This window comes from Cherax quadricarinatus, chromosome 7 (genome assembly GCF_038502225.1).
Source record: "Cherax quadricarinatus isolate ZL_2023a chromosome 7, ASM3850222v1, whole genome shotgun sequence".
NCBI lineage: Eukaryota > Metazoa > Arthropoda > Malacostraca > Decapoda > Parastacidae > Cherax > Cherax quadricarinatus.
Genome location: NC_091298.1, coordinates 62,952,295 through 62,966,508, shown reverse-complemented (window position 1 = coordinate 62,966,508; position 14,214 = coordinate 62,952,295). Strand labels below are relative to the sequence as shown.

Sequence of the window (14,214 nt, the reverse complement as noted above, 5' to 3'; positions counted from 1 at the left end):
GTCTACCATGCCCTGGCAGTGTTGTACTGGTATTCTTCCATGCCCTGGCAGTGTTGTACTGGTAGTCTACCATGCCCTGGCAGTGTACTGGTAGTCTACCATGCCCTGGCTGTGTTGTACTGATAGTCTACCATGCCCTGGCAGTGTTGTACTGGTAGTCTACCATGCCCTGGCTGTGTTGTACTGGTAGTCTACCATGCCCTGGCAGTGTTGTACTGGTAGTCTACCATACCCTGGCAGTGTTGTACTGGTAGTCTACCATGCCCTGGCTGTGTTGTACTGGTAGTCTACCATGCCCTGGCTGTGTTGTACTGGTAGTCTACCATGACCTGGCTGTGTTGTACTGATAGTCTACCATGCCCTGGCAGTGTTGTACTGGTAGTCTACCATGCCCTGGCAGTGTTGTACTGGTAGTCTACCATGCCCTGGCAGTGTTGTACTGGTAGTCTACCATGCCCTGGCTGTGTTGTACTGGTAGTCTACCATGCCCTGGCTGTGTTGTACTGGTAGTCTACCATGCCCTGGCTGTGTTGTACTGATAGTCTACCATGCCCTGGCAGTGTTGTACTGATAGTCTACCATGCCCTGGCTGTGTTGTACTGATAGTCTACCATGCCCTGGCAGTGTTGTACTGATAGTCTACCATGCCCTGGCAGTGTTGTACTGATAGTCTACCATGCCCTGGCAGTGTTGTACTGATAGTCTACCATGCCCTGGCTGTGTTGTGCTGGTAGTCTACCATGCCCTGGCAGTGTTGTGCTGGTAGTCTACCATACCCTGGCAGTGTTGTGCTGGTAGTCTACCATGCCCTGGCTGTGTTGTACTGATAGTCTACCATGCCCTGGCGCTGTTGTGCTGGTAGTCTACCATGCCCTGGCAGTGTTGTACTGATAGTCTAGCATGCCCTGGCAGTGTTGTACTGGTAGTCTACCATGCCCTGGCTGTGTTGTACTGATAGTCTGCCATGCCCTGGCTGTGTTGTACTGATAGTCTACCATGCCCTGGCTGTGTTGTACTGATAGTCTACCATGCCCTGGCAGTGTTATACTGATAGTCTACCATGCCCTGGCTGTGTTGTGCTGGTAGTCTACCATGCCCTGGCAGTGTTGTGCTGGTAGTCTACCATACCCTGGCAGTGTTGTGCTGGTAGTCTACCATGCCCTGGCTGTGTTGTGCTGATAGTTTACCATGCCCTGGCTGTGTTGTGCTGGTAGTCTACCATGCCCTGGCAGTGTTGTACTGATAGTCTACCATGCCCTGGCAGTGTTGTACTGGTAGTCTACCATGCCCTGGCTGTGTTGTACTGATAGTCTACCATGCCCTGGCTGTGTTGTACTGATAGTCTACCATGCCCTGGCTGTGTTGTACTGATAGTCTACCATGCCCTGGCTGTGTTGTGCTGGTAGTCTAGCATGCCCTGGCAGTGTTGTACTGATAGTCTACCATGCCCTGGCAGTGTTGTACTGGTAGTCTACCATGCCCTGGCTGTGTTGTGCTGGTAGTCTACCATGCCCTGGCTGTGTTGTGCTGGTAGTCTACCATGCCCTGGCTGTGTTGTGCTGGTAGTCTACCATGCCCTGGGTGCGTTGTACTGATAGTCTACCATGCCCTGGCTGTGTTGTGCTGGTAGTCTACCATGCCCTGGGTGCGTTGTACTGGTAGTCTACCATGCCCTGGCAGTGTTGTGCTGGTAGTCTACCATGCCCTGGGTGCGTTGTACTGATAGTCTACCATGCCCTGGCTGTGTTGTGCTGGTAGTCTACCATGCCCTGGCAGTGTTATGCTGATAGTCTACCATGCCCTGGCTGTGTTGTGCTGGTAGTCTACCATGCCCTGGCAGTGTTGTGCTCATAGTCTACCATGCCCTGGCTGTGTTGTGCTGGTAGTCTACCATGCCCTGGCAGTGTTGTGCTGGTAGTCTACCATGCCCTGGCAGTGTTGTGCTGGTAGTCTACCATGCCCTGGCAGTGTTGTGCTGGTAGTCTACCATGCCCTGGCAGTGTTGTGCTGTTAGTCTACCATGCCCTGGCAGTGTTGTGCTGGTAGTCTACCATGCCCTGGCAGTGTTGTACTGGTAGTCTACCATGCCCTGGCTGTGTTGTGCTGGTAGTCTACCATGCCCTGGCAGTGTTGTGCTGGTAGTCTACCATGCCCTGGCAGTGTTGTGCTGGTAGTCTACCATGCCCTGGCAGTGTTGTGCTGGTAGTCTACCATGCCCTGGCAGTGTTGTGCTGTTAGTCTACCATGCCCTGGCAGTGTTGTGCTGGTAGTCTACCATGCCCTGGCAGTGTTGTACTGGTAGTCTACCATGCCCTGGCTGTGTTGTGCTGGTAGTCTACCATGCCCTGGCAGTGTTGTGCTGGTAGTTTACCATGCCCTGGCAGTGTTGTGCTGGTGGTCTACCATGCCCTGGCAGTGTTGTGCTGGTAGTCTACCATGCCCTGGCAGTGTTGTGCTGGTAGTCTACCATGCCCTGGCAGTGTTGTGCTGGTAGTCTACCATGCCCTGGCAGTGTTGTGCTGGTAGTCTACCATGCCCTGGCAGTGTTGTGCTGGTAGTCTACCATGCCCTGGCAGTGTTGTGCTGGTAGTCTACCATGGCCTGGCAGTGTTGTGCTGGTAGTCTACCATGCCTTGGCAGTGTTGTGCTGGTAGTCTACTATGCCCTGGCAGTGTTGTGCTGGTAGTCTACCATGCCCTGGCAGTGTTGTACTGGTAGTCTACCATGCCCTGGCAGTGTTGTGCTGGTAGTCTACCATGCCCTGACAGTGTTGTGCTGGTAGTCTACCATGCCCTGGCAGTGTTGTGCTGGTAGTCTACCATGCCCTGGCAGTGTTGTACTGGTAGTCTACCATGCCCTGGCAGTGTTGTGCTGGTAGTCTGCCATGCCCTGGCAGTGTTGTGCTGGTAGTCTACCATGCCCTGGCAGTGTTGTGCTGGTAGTCTACCATGCCCTGGCAGTGTTGTGCTGGTAGTCTACCATGCCCTGGCAGTGTTGTGCTGGCAGTCTACCATGCCCTGGCAGTGTTGTACTGGTAGTCTACCATGCCCTGGCAGTGTTGTGCTGGTAGTCTACCATGCCCTGGCAGTGTTGTGCTGGTAGTCTACCATGCCCTGGCAGTGTTGTGCTGGTAGTCTACCATGCCCTGGCAGTGTTGTGCTGGTAGTCTACCATGCCCTGGCAGTGTTGTGCTGGCAGTCTACCATGCCCTGGCAGTGTTGTGCTGGTAGTCTACCATGCCCTGGCAGTGTTGTGCTTGTAGTCTACCATGCCCTGGCAGTGTTGTGCTGGTAGTCTACCATGCCCTGGCAGTGTTGTGCTGGTAGTCTACCATGCCCTGGCAGTGTTGTGCTGGTAGTCTACCATGCCCTGGCAGTGTTGTGCTGGTAGTCTACCATGCCCTGGCAGTGTTGTGCTGGTAGTCTACCATGCCCTGGCAGTGTTGTGCTGGTAGTCTACCATGCCCTGGCAGTGTTGTGCTGGTAGTCTACCATGCCCTGGCAGTGTTGTACTGGTAGTCTACCATGCCCTGGCATTGTTGTACTGGTAGTCCACCATGCCCTGGCAGTGTTGTGCTGGTAGTCTACCATGCCCTGGCAGTGTTGTACTGGTAGTCTACCATGCCCTGGCATTGTTGTACTGGTAGTCTACCATGCCCTGGCTGTGTTGTACTGGTAGTCTACCATGCCCTTGCAGTGTTGTACTGGTAGTCTATCATGCCCTGGCAGTGTTGTGCTGGTAGTCTACCATGCCCTGGCATTGTTGTACTGGTAGTACACCATGCCCTGGCAGTGTTGTGCTGGTAGTCTACCATGCCCTGGCAGTGTTGTACTGGTAGTCTACCATGCCCTGGCATTGTTGTACTGGTAGTCTACCATGCCCTGGCTGTGTTGTACTGGTAGTCTACCATGCCCTGGCTGTGTTGTACTGGTAGTCTACCATGCCCTGGCAGTGTTGTACTGGTAGTCTACCATGCCCTGGCAGTGTTGTGCTGGTAGTCCACCATGCCCTGGCAGTGTTGTACTGGTAGTCTACCATGCCCTGGCAGTGTTGTGCTGGTAGTCCACCATGCCCTGGCAGTGTTGTGCTGGTAGTCCACCATGCCCTGGCAGTGTTGTACTGGTAGTCTACCATGCCCTGGCAATGTTGTGCTTGTAGTCTACCATGCCCTGGCTGTGTTGTGCTGGTAGTCTACCATGCCCTGGCAGTGTTGTGCTGGTAGTCTACCATGCCCTGGCTGTGTTGTGCTGGTAGTCTACCATGCCCTGGCAGTGTTGTGCTGGTAGTCTACCATGCCCTGGCTGTGTTGTGCTGGTAGTCTACCATGCCCTGGCAGTGTTGTACTGGTAGTCTACCATGCCCTGGCAGTGTTGTGCTGGTAGTCTACCATGCCCTGGCTGTGTTGTGCTGGTAGTCTACCATGCCCTGGCAGTGTTGTGCTGGTAGTCTACGATGCCCTGGCTGTGTTGTGCTGGTAGTCTACCATGCCCTGGCAGTGTTGTGCTGGTAGTCTACCATGCCCTGGCAGTGTTGTGCTGGTAGTCTACCATGCCCTGGCTGTGTTGTGCTGGTAGTCTACCATGCCCTGGCAGTGTTGTGCTGGTAGTCTACCATGCCCTGGCTGTGTTGTGCTGGTAGTCTACCATGCCCTGGCTGTGTTGTGCTGGTAGTCTACCATGCCCTGGCAGTGTTGTGCTGGTAGTCTACCATGCCCTGGCAGTGTTGTGCTAGTAGTCTACCATGCCCTGGCTGTGTTGTGCTGGTAGTCTACCATGCCCTGGCTGTGTTGTGCTGGTAGTCTACCATGCCCTGGCTGTGTTGTGCTGGTAGTCTACCATGCCCTGGCAGTGTTGTGCTGGTAGTCTACCATGCCCTGGCTGTGTTGTGCTGGTAGTCTACCATGCCCTGGCAGTGTTGTGCTGGTAGTCTACCATGCCCTGGCAGTGTTGTGCTGGTAGTCTACCATGCCCTGGCAGTGTTGTGCTGGTAGTCTACCATGCCCTGGCTGTGTTGTGCTGGTAGTCTACCATGCCCTGGCAGTGTTGTGCTGGTAGTCTACCATGCCCTGGCTGTGTTGTGCTGGTAGTCTACCATGCCCTGGCAGTGTTGTGCTGGTAGTCTACCATGCCCTGGCAGTGTTGTGCTGGTAGTCTGCCATGCCCTGGCAGTGTTGTGCTGGTAGTCTACCATGCCCTGGCTGTGTTGTGCTGGTAGTCTACCATGCCCTGGCTGTGTTGTGCTGGTAGTCTACCATGCCCTGGCAGTGTTGTGCTGGTAGTCTACCATGCCCTGGCAGTGTTGTGCTGGTAGTCTACCATGCCCTGGCAGTGTTGTGCTGGTAGTCTACCATGCCCTGGCTGTGTTGTGCTGGTAGTCTATCATGCCCTGGCAGTGTTTACCTGGAGAGAGTTTCGGGGGTCAACGCCCCCGCGGCCCGGTCTGTGACCAGGCCTCCTGGTGGATCAGCGCCTGATCAACCAGGCTGTTGCTGCTGGCTGCACGCAAACCAACGTACGAGCTGGTACCATATTTATCCCACAATAAATATCTCTCAGCGCTAACATCAAAATATAAATGTGTTATCGACATATATTGAGTGTTTCTAATCTCTAATGTTTTAAAATTCTCGATTATTTTTTCAGTACCATGCTATATTAACTAACAAATTTTTCCCGTACGGGAAACCTGTACACGTAACAGACAAGTATTTCTGGTAAGTGTGACGTCACACATTCCTCTGGACGTCATGCATTGCGATGTGCTGACGTCACAGTGTGACTCCATGACTGGGTATTGCACATTCTGTACCTCATCTATATACCGACCCCTCGCCTTATACTGTACCTCATCTATATACCGACCCCTCGCCTTATACTGTACCTCATCTATATACCGACCCCTCGCCTTATACTGTACCTCATCTATATACCGACCCCTCGCCTTATACTGTACCTCATCTATATTTCGACTCCTCGCCTTATACTGTACCTCATCTATATACCGACCCCTCGCCTTATACTGTACCTCATCTATATACCGACCCCTCGCCTTATACTGTACCTCATCTATATACCGACCCCTCGCCTTATACTGTACCTCATCTATATACCGACCCCTCGCCTTATACTGTACCTCATCTATATACCGACTCCTCGCCTTATACTGTACCTCATCTATATACCGACCCCTCGCCTTATACTGTACCTTATCTATATACCGACCCCTCGCCTTATACTGTACCTCATCTATATACCGACCCCTCGCCTTATACTGTACCTCATCTATATACCGACCCCTCGCCTTATACTGTACCTTATCTATATACCGACCCCTCGCCTTATACTGTACCTCATCTATATACCGACCCCTCGCCTTATACTGTACCTTATCTATATACCGACCCCTCGCCTTATACTGTACCTCATCTATATACCGACTCCTCGCCTTATACTGTACCTCATCTATATACCGACTCCTCGCCTTATACTGTACCTCATCTATATACCGACTCCTCGCCTTATACTGTACCTCATCTATATTTCGACTCCTCGCCTTATACTGTACCTCATCTATATACCGACCCCTCGCCTTATACTGTACCTCATCTATATACCGACTCCTCGCCTTATACTGTACCTCATCTATATACCGACTCCTCGCCTTATACTGTACCTCATCTATATACCGACCCCTCGCCTTATACTGTACCTCATCTATATATCGACCCCTCGCCTTATACTGTACCTCATCTATATATCGACCCCTCGCCTTATACTGTACCTCATCTATATACCGACTCCTCGCCTTATACTGTACCTCATCTATATACCGACTCCTCGCCTTATACTGTATCTCATCTATATACCGACTCCTCGCCTTATACTGTATCTCATCTATATACCGACTCCTCGCCTTATACTGTACCTCATCTATATACCGACTCCTCGCCTTATACTGTACCTCATCTATATACCGACTCCTCGCCTTATACTGTACCTCATCTATATACCGACTCCTCGCCTTATACTGTATCTCATCTATATACCGACTCCTCGCCTTATACTGTATCTCATCTATATACCGACTCCTCGCCTTATACTGTATCTCATCTATATACCGACTCCTCGCCTTATACTGTACCTCATCTATATACCGACTCCTCGCCTTATACTGTATCTCATCTATATACCGACTCCTCGCCTTATACTGTACCTCATCTATATACCGACTCCTCGCCTTATACTGTATCTCATCTATATACCGACTCCTCGCCTTATACTGTATCTCATCTATATACCGACTCCTCGCCTTATACTGTACCTCATCTATATACCGACTCCTCGCCTTATACTGTACCTCATCTATATATCGACCCCTCGCCTTATACTGTACCTCATCTATATATCGACCCCTCGCCTTATACTGTACTTCATCTATAGTTCGACTCCTCGCCTTATACTGTACCTCATCTATATATCGACCCCTCGCCTTATACTGTACTTCATCTATAGTTCGACTCCTCGCCTTATACTGTACCTCATCTATATATCGACCCCTCGCCTTATACTGTACCTCATCTATATATCGACCCCTCGCCTTATACTGTACCTTATCTATATACCGACCCCTCGCCTTATACTGTACTTCATCTATAGTTCGACTCCTCGCCTTATACTGTACCTCATCTATATATCGACCCCTCGCCTTATACTGTACGTCATCTATATTTCGACTCCTCGCCTTATACTTTAATCTGATGATGGACATAAAGTCGGTCGAAAGTTTGTAAATATACTGAAGACCTGTAAAATATGTACGTATATACATATATGTGGTGTCAGGTGAGCCGCACCGGAGAGTTCGCCTTAAAAGGCAAAGGTATTTTATGCCCAATTTTATTCTAAAATCCCTATTATTGCCCAATTTTGCTTTAAACTATATTGACCAAACTTATTGTAAACTACTTTTTTTGCCCATTTTTATTCTATACTTTTTTAAACTAGTATTTCTAACTACAACTTTTATATTATCCTGTCTACCATCTTACTAGCATATTATAACCAAGTCATTGCCATTTTTATTTTTATCATTTTTTTTATTATTCTTTTGCTACCTTGTGTATTTTAGCCTGTCAATTTAAATTTAGTTTACTCTAATTCTTGTAAACAACTTATAGGTAGTAGGTTGGTAGACAGCAACCACTCAGGGAGGTACTACCGTCCTGCCAAGTGAGTGTAAAACTGAAGCCTGTAACTGTTTTACACGATGGTAGGATTGCTGGTGTCTTGTTTTTTTTCTGTCTCATACACATGCAAGATTTCAGGTACGTTTTGCTACTTCTACTTACACTTAGGTCACACTACACATACATGTACAAGCATATATATACACACCCCTCTGGGTTTTCTTCTATTTTCTTTCTAGTTCTTCTTGTTTATTTCCTCTTACCTCCATGGGGAAGTGAAACAGAATTCTTCCTCCGTAAGCCATGCGTGTTGTAAGAGGCGACTAAAATGCCGGGAGCAAGGGGCTAGTAACTTCTTCTCCTGTATATATTACTAAATGCAAAAGGATAAACTTTCGTTTTTCCTTTTGGGCCACCCCGCCTCAGTGGGATACGGCCGGTGTGTTGAAAGAAGAACTTATATAAGACCTTAGTGCAATTACAACTGAGAGTCTCGTGCCTTATTTATATTATTAGATTAAACTCAGTTGTACTATAGCTCATTCTAGCTCAATACATAGTCAGTATCAAATTCACTATATTAGACCATAGTGCAATTACTAGTGAGAGACTGGTGCTATTTTTAATTTGTATTTTTACATTATTAGATTAAACCTAGTTGTACTATAGCTCATTCTAGCTCAAAACTTAGACTCCACTAAAGTCATTATATTAGACCTTAGTGCAATTACAAGTGAAAGTCTTGGTCTATTTTTAATTTGTATTTTTATATTACTAGTTTATACCTAGTTGTACTTTAGTTCATTCCACCACAACACATAGACAACATCAACTTCATTATGTGTAGTAGTGACTATACTCTATATGACCAAAATACTCTAGCTATATACTTGTCCAAACTTCCCACCACTACAGATATCAGTACTAGAACTCAACACACAACTCAGGATATAAATAACCATAATTTAAACCTAGAAGATGATTGATCACGTTGACCCTGATCTAAACCTCCATAATCTGACACCCAATCAAAACCTATTGGAAAGTAACTGCCTTTATTACACAGCATCACAAGCCAGCACTATCCTAAACAATGCTAAAAGTCTATCAGTACTTAACTACAACATCAGGTCCTTAAGCAAACACTACGATGACCTCCTGGCACTCCTTGAATCACTAAAGACACCCTTCTCCTGCATTATTCTTACTGAGACCTGGCTTAAGCAGGACACAATAGATATCTACCCTCTACCAGGATACACAGCAATTCACAACTGCAGACCAAACCAAGTTGGGGGTGGTATTGCAATCTATTACTCTAACCAATTATCTTGTATTAGCACCACTTGCTTTAGTGATGAATATGGGGAATACATTTTTGCTAATTTTACTGTAAAAAACCTTAAGACACCTATAACAATCGGTGCCATTTACCGGATACCTCACACAAACATCCCAAATTTCAGTGAGAAATTAAAGTCACTAATAACAAACAGACAAATGAATAAGCACCACCTTCTCTTAGCTGGAGACTTCAACATCAACCTTGGCATACTAGATGATCAGCCTGTAACTGATTTCGTCAACAATATGAACAACACGCTTCTCATACCAACAATAACTAAACCAACCAGGCTCACTGAGACAAGTGCAACCATAATAGACCACATATGGACCAATATACTAGCCCCCCTTAAATCAGGGATAATCACAGATAGCACTACAGACCACTACCCTACCTTCCTCCTGACAAACATTAGTAAACCACCACTTGAATACAACAAAGTCTCATTTAGACTCCATGATGAGGCCTCAATAAGGAAGTTCACAGCTGACCTAGAGACTGTTGACTGGCCTACAGAATTCTCCAAGGCCAATGGTATTGATGACTGGACAGACATTTTTCTTAACAAATTACTTAGACTGTACAACAAACATTGTCCTATAAAAACGAAACAGATCACAAACAAACGGCTTGGTTGCCCATGGCTAAACAGCACCATTCTGAAATCCATTGACAAGAAACACCAATATGAAAAGCAATATAGACAGGGCTTAATACACAAAGATATTCTTAAACACTATTCATCAGTTCTCACCAAAGTAATAAAGAAAGCCAAACAACTATACTACTCCAGTAGATTCACAGACACTAGAGGAGATATAAAAAAGACCTGGAAAACACTCTCTCAGATTCTAGGGACCCACAAACTGAAAAAAAAACAAGAATATTGTCCTAACTAAACCTAATGAAACACCACTGCATCCCACTGACACAGCTAACAAGATAAACGACTTCTTCTCAACCATAGGATCTAATCTCGCCAATAAAATCCCACATACCAATGCCCATGCCAGGGACTACCTAGATGGGAATTTCCCAAATTCCTTCTATCTTGCACCAACTGAGCCCACGGAAGTCACCGAGATTATAAAGTCACTTAAAAATAACTCAGGGAATCTGTCTCATGTCCCACCATTACTGTACAAGCAAGCGGCCCATGTCCTTTCGCATGCTATTTCATTACTTTTTAACAAGTCACTAGAAACTATCACCTTCCCGAAACTACTCAAGATGGCAAGGGTTACACCAATACATAAAGGTGGTGACCCTACAGACTTAAACAACTATAGGCCAATATCAAACTTACCATTGCTATCCAAAATCTTTGAGAAACTCGTGCACAGGAGACTATATTCATTTATAACGGCACAAAACATACTCAACCCCTGCCAATTTGGATTCAGGAAAAATAAAAGCACTAATGATGCAATCATAAAAATGCTAGATCTGCTTTACACAGCATTGAAAAATAAGGAATATCCACTAGGAATTTTTATTGACCTAAGAAAAGCTTTTGACACAGTAGACCACGACATCCTACTCCACAAACTTGACCATTACGGTATAAGAGGCCATGCGCTTGCTTATTTCAAATCTTACCTTACTAATAGGTATCAGTATGTCACCATTAAAGACACAGCATCAACAACATGGCCACTTGATACTGGAGTTCCGAAGGGAAGTGTCCTTGGTCCGCTGCTCTTCCTCATATACATCAATGATCTTCCAAACGTATCCCAACACCTGAAACCCATTCTCTTTGCTGACGACACGACTTATGTCATCTCTCACCCTAATCTTGCGACCCTTAACACCATTGTTAACGATGAGCTGATCAAAATATCGACTTGGATGACAGCCAATAAACTTACGCTTAACACTGACAAAGCCTACTATATTATGTTTGGTAGCAGAGTAGGAGATGCACAAATTAACATTAAGATCGACAACACTCTAATTACCAGACATAATGAGGGCAAATTCCTAGGCCTATACCTTGACAACAACCTGAATTTCAGCACCCATATCCAACACATAACCAAAAAAGTATCCAAAACGGTTGGGATCCTCTCCAAGATACGATACTACGTGCCGCAAAATGCCCTTCTCACACTATACGACTCACTTATTTATCCATACCTCACCTATGCTATTTGTGCTTGGGGATCAACTGCAGCAACACACCTAAAGCCAATAATAACCCAACAAAAAGCTGTAGTAAGAATAATCACCAAATCTCATCCCTGGCATCACCCCCCCCCTCCCCACTCTTCATAGATCTAAACTTACTCCCTGTTAAGTACATCCACACTTACTACTGTGCAGTCTACATCTACAGGACCTTAAACTCCAATATTAACCTTGACCTAAAACGCTTTCTTGATAGTTGTGACAGAACCCACAGGCATAACACCAGACACAAACATCTCTACGACATTGAAGATTGAGACACTTATGCAGCATATGGGAATCTTTATTCAGGAAACGTTTCGCCACACAGTGGCTTCATCAGTCCAATACAAAGAGAAAGGCGTAAGGAGAGGGGGAGTATGAGGTAATCAGTCCCTCAGCCTGGAGTCGATGTCCCTCCAGGCTGAGGGACTGATTACCTCATACTCCCCCTCTCCTTACGCCTTTCTCTTTGTATTGGACTGATGAAGCCACTGTGTGGCGAAACGTTTCCTGAATAAAGATTCCCATATGCTGCATAAGTGTCTCAATCTTCAACTTGTCGGTTTTTCAAACCATTCATCACATCTCTACGACATTCCCCATGTCCGACTAAATCTTTACAAAAATTCAATGTATGTCAAAGGCCCTAAAATCTGGAACACCCTATCTGAGAACTCTAGAACTGCAGACACATTCATCACCTTCAAAACTACCATTAGAAAACATCTTATCTCCCTGATACACCCCGTCAACTAACTACACGAATACCACCTGGTGGTTCACACTTACACTCACTCACCCATTTGACCATAAACAGAAATATTAGTCTCAATCTTAAAATAATGAATCCTGTGATACTCCAATACTGAAACTATGTACTATGCCAAAACAAAAGCATTCACATTGCTAAACTCACAATCTAGTATTTAGTCACTTAGCCATAATACCAACTTACCTCTTAATTTGTAATATTTTAAAATTAAGAATTAAACTAAGTCTGCCCGAAATGCCTAGCCATGCTAGGTGTTCTAGTGGTACACTCTGTAATCGTTATTTTACTACATGTAAACCACACAATAACCAAATTCTGTAAACTCAGCATTGTAATCCTTATAGAGAATAAACTTTGAATTTGAATTTGAATTGAATTAAATCTGCGACACTTAAATCCGAACATAACGATATATATATATATATATATATATATATATATATATATATATATATATATATATATATATATATATATATATATATATATATATATATATATATTATCACACTGGCCGATTGCCACCAAGGCAGGGTGGCCCGAAAAAGAAAAACTTTCACCATCATTCACTCCATCACTGTCTTGCCAGAAGGGTGCTTTACACTACAGTTTTTAAACTGCAACATTAACACCCCTCCTTCAGAGTGCAGGCACTGTACTTCCCATCTCCAGGACTCAAGTCCGGCCTGCCGGTTTCCCTGAACCCCTTCATAAATGTTACTTTGCTCACACTCCAACAGCACGTCAAGTATTAAAAACCATTTGTCTCCATTCACTCCTATCAAACATGCTCACGCATGCCTGCTGGAAGTCCAAGCCCCTCGCACACAAAACCTCCTTTACCCCCCTCCCTCCAACCTTTCCTAGGCTGATCCCTACCCCGCGTTCCTTCCACTACAGACTGATACACTCTTGAAGTCACTCTGTTTCGCTCCATTCTCTCTACATGTCCGAACCACCTCAACAACCCTTCCTCAGCCCTCTGGACAACAGTTTTGGTAATCCCGCACCTCCTCCTAACTTCCAAACTACGAATTCGCTGCATTATATTCACACCACACATTGCCCTCAGACATGACATCACTGCCTCCAGCCTTCTCCTCGCTGCAACATTCATCACCCATACTTCACACCCATATAAGAGCGTTGGTAAAACTATACTCTCATACATTCCCCTCTTTGCCTCCAAGGACAAAGTTCTTTATCTCCACAGACTCCTAAGTGCACCACTCACCCTTTTCCCCTCATCAATTCTATGATTCACCTCATCTTTCATAGACCCATCCGCTGACACGTCCACTCCCAAATATCTGAATACATTCACCTCCTCCATACTCTCTCCCTCCAATCTGATATCCAATCTTTCATCACCTAATCTTTTTGTTATCCTCATAACCTTACTCTTTCCTGTATTCACTTTTAATTTTCTTCTTTTGCACACCCTACCAAATTCATCCACCAGTCTCTGCAACTTCTCTTCAGAATCTCCCAAGAGCACAGTGTCATCAGCAAAGAGCAACTGTGACAACTCCCACTTTATGTGTGATTCTTTATCTTTTAGCTCCACGCCTTTTGCCAAGACCCTCGCATTTACTTCTCTTACAACCCCATCTATAAATATATTAACCACGGTGACATCACACATCCTTGTCTAAGGCCTACTTTTACTGGGAAATAATTTCCCTCTTTCCTACATACTCTAACTTGAGCCTCACTATCCTCGTAAAAACTCTTCACTGC

At 45.8% G+C, this 14,214-nt stretch overlaps 1 protein-coding gene across 2 annotated transcripts in view; it reads right to left on the bottom strand.

Moving 5' to 3' along the window:
* The window catches only part of LOC128687056 (synaptonemal complex protein 1), a 361,887-nt gene that overhangs the window by 333,788 nt on the left and 13,885 nt on the right, over positions 1-14,214 (bottom strand). The gene's annotated exons all lie outside the window — the stretch shown is intronic.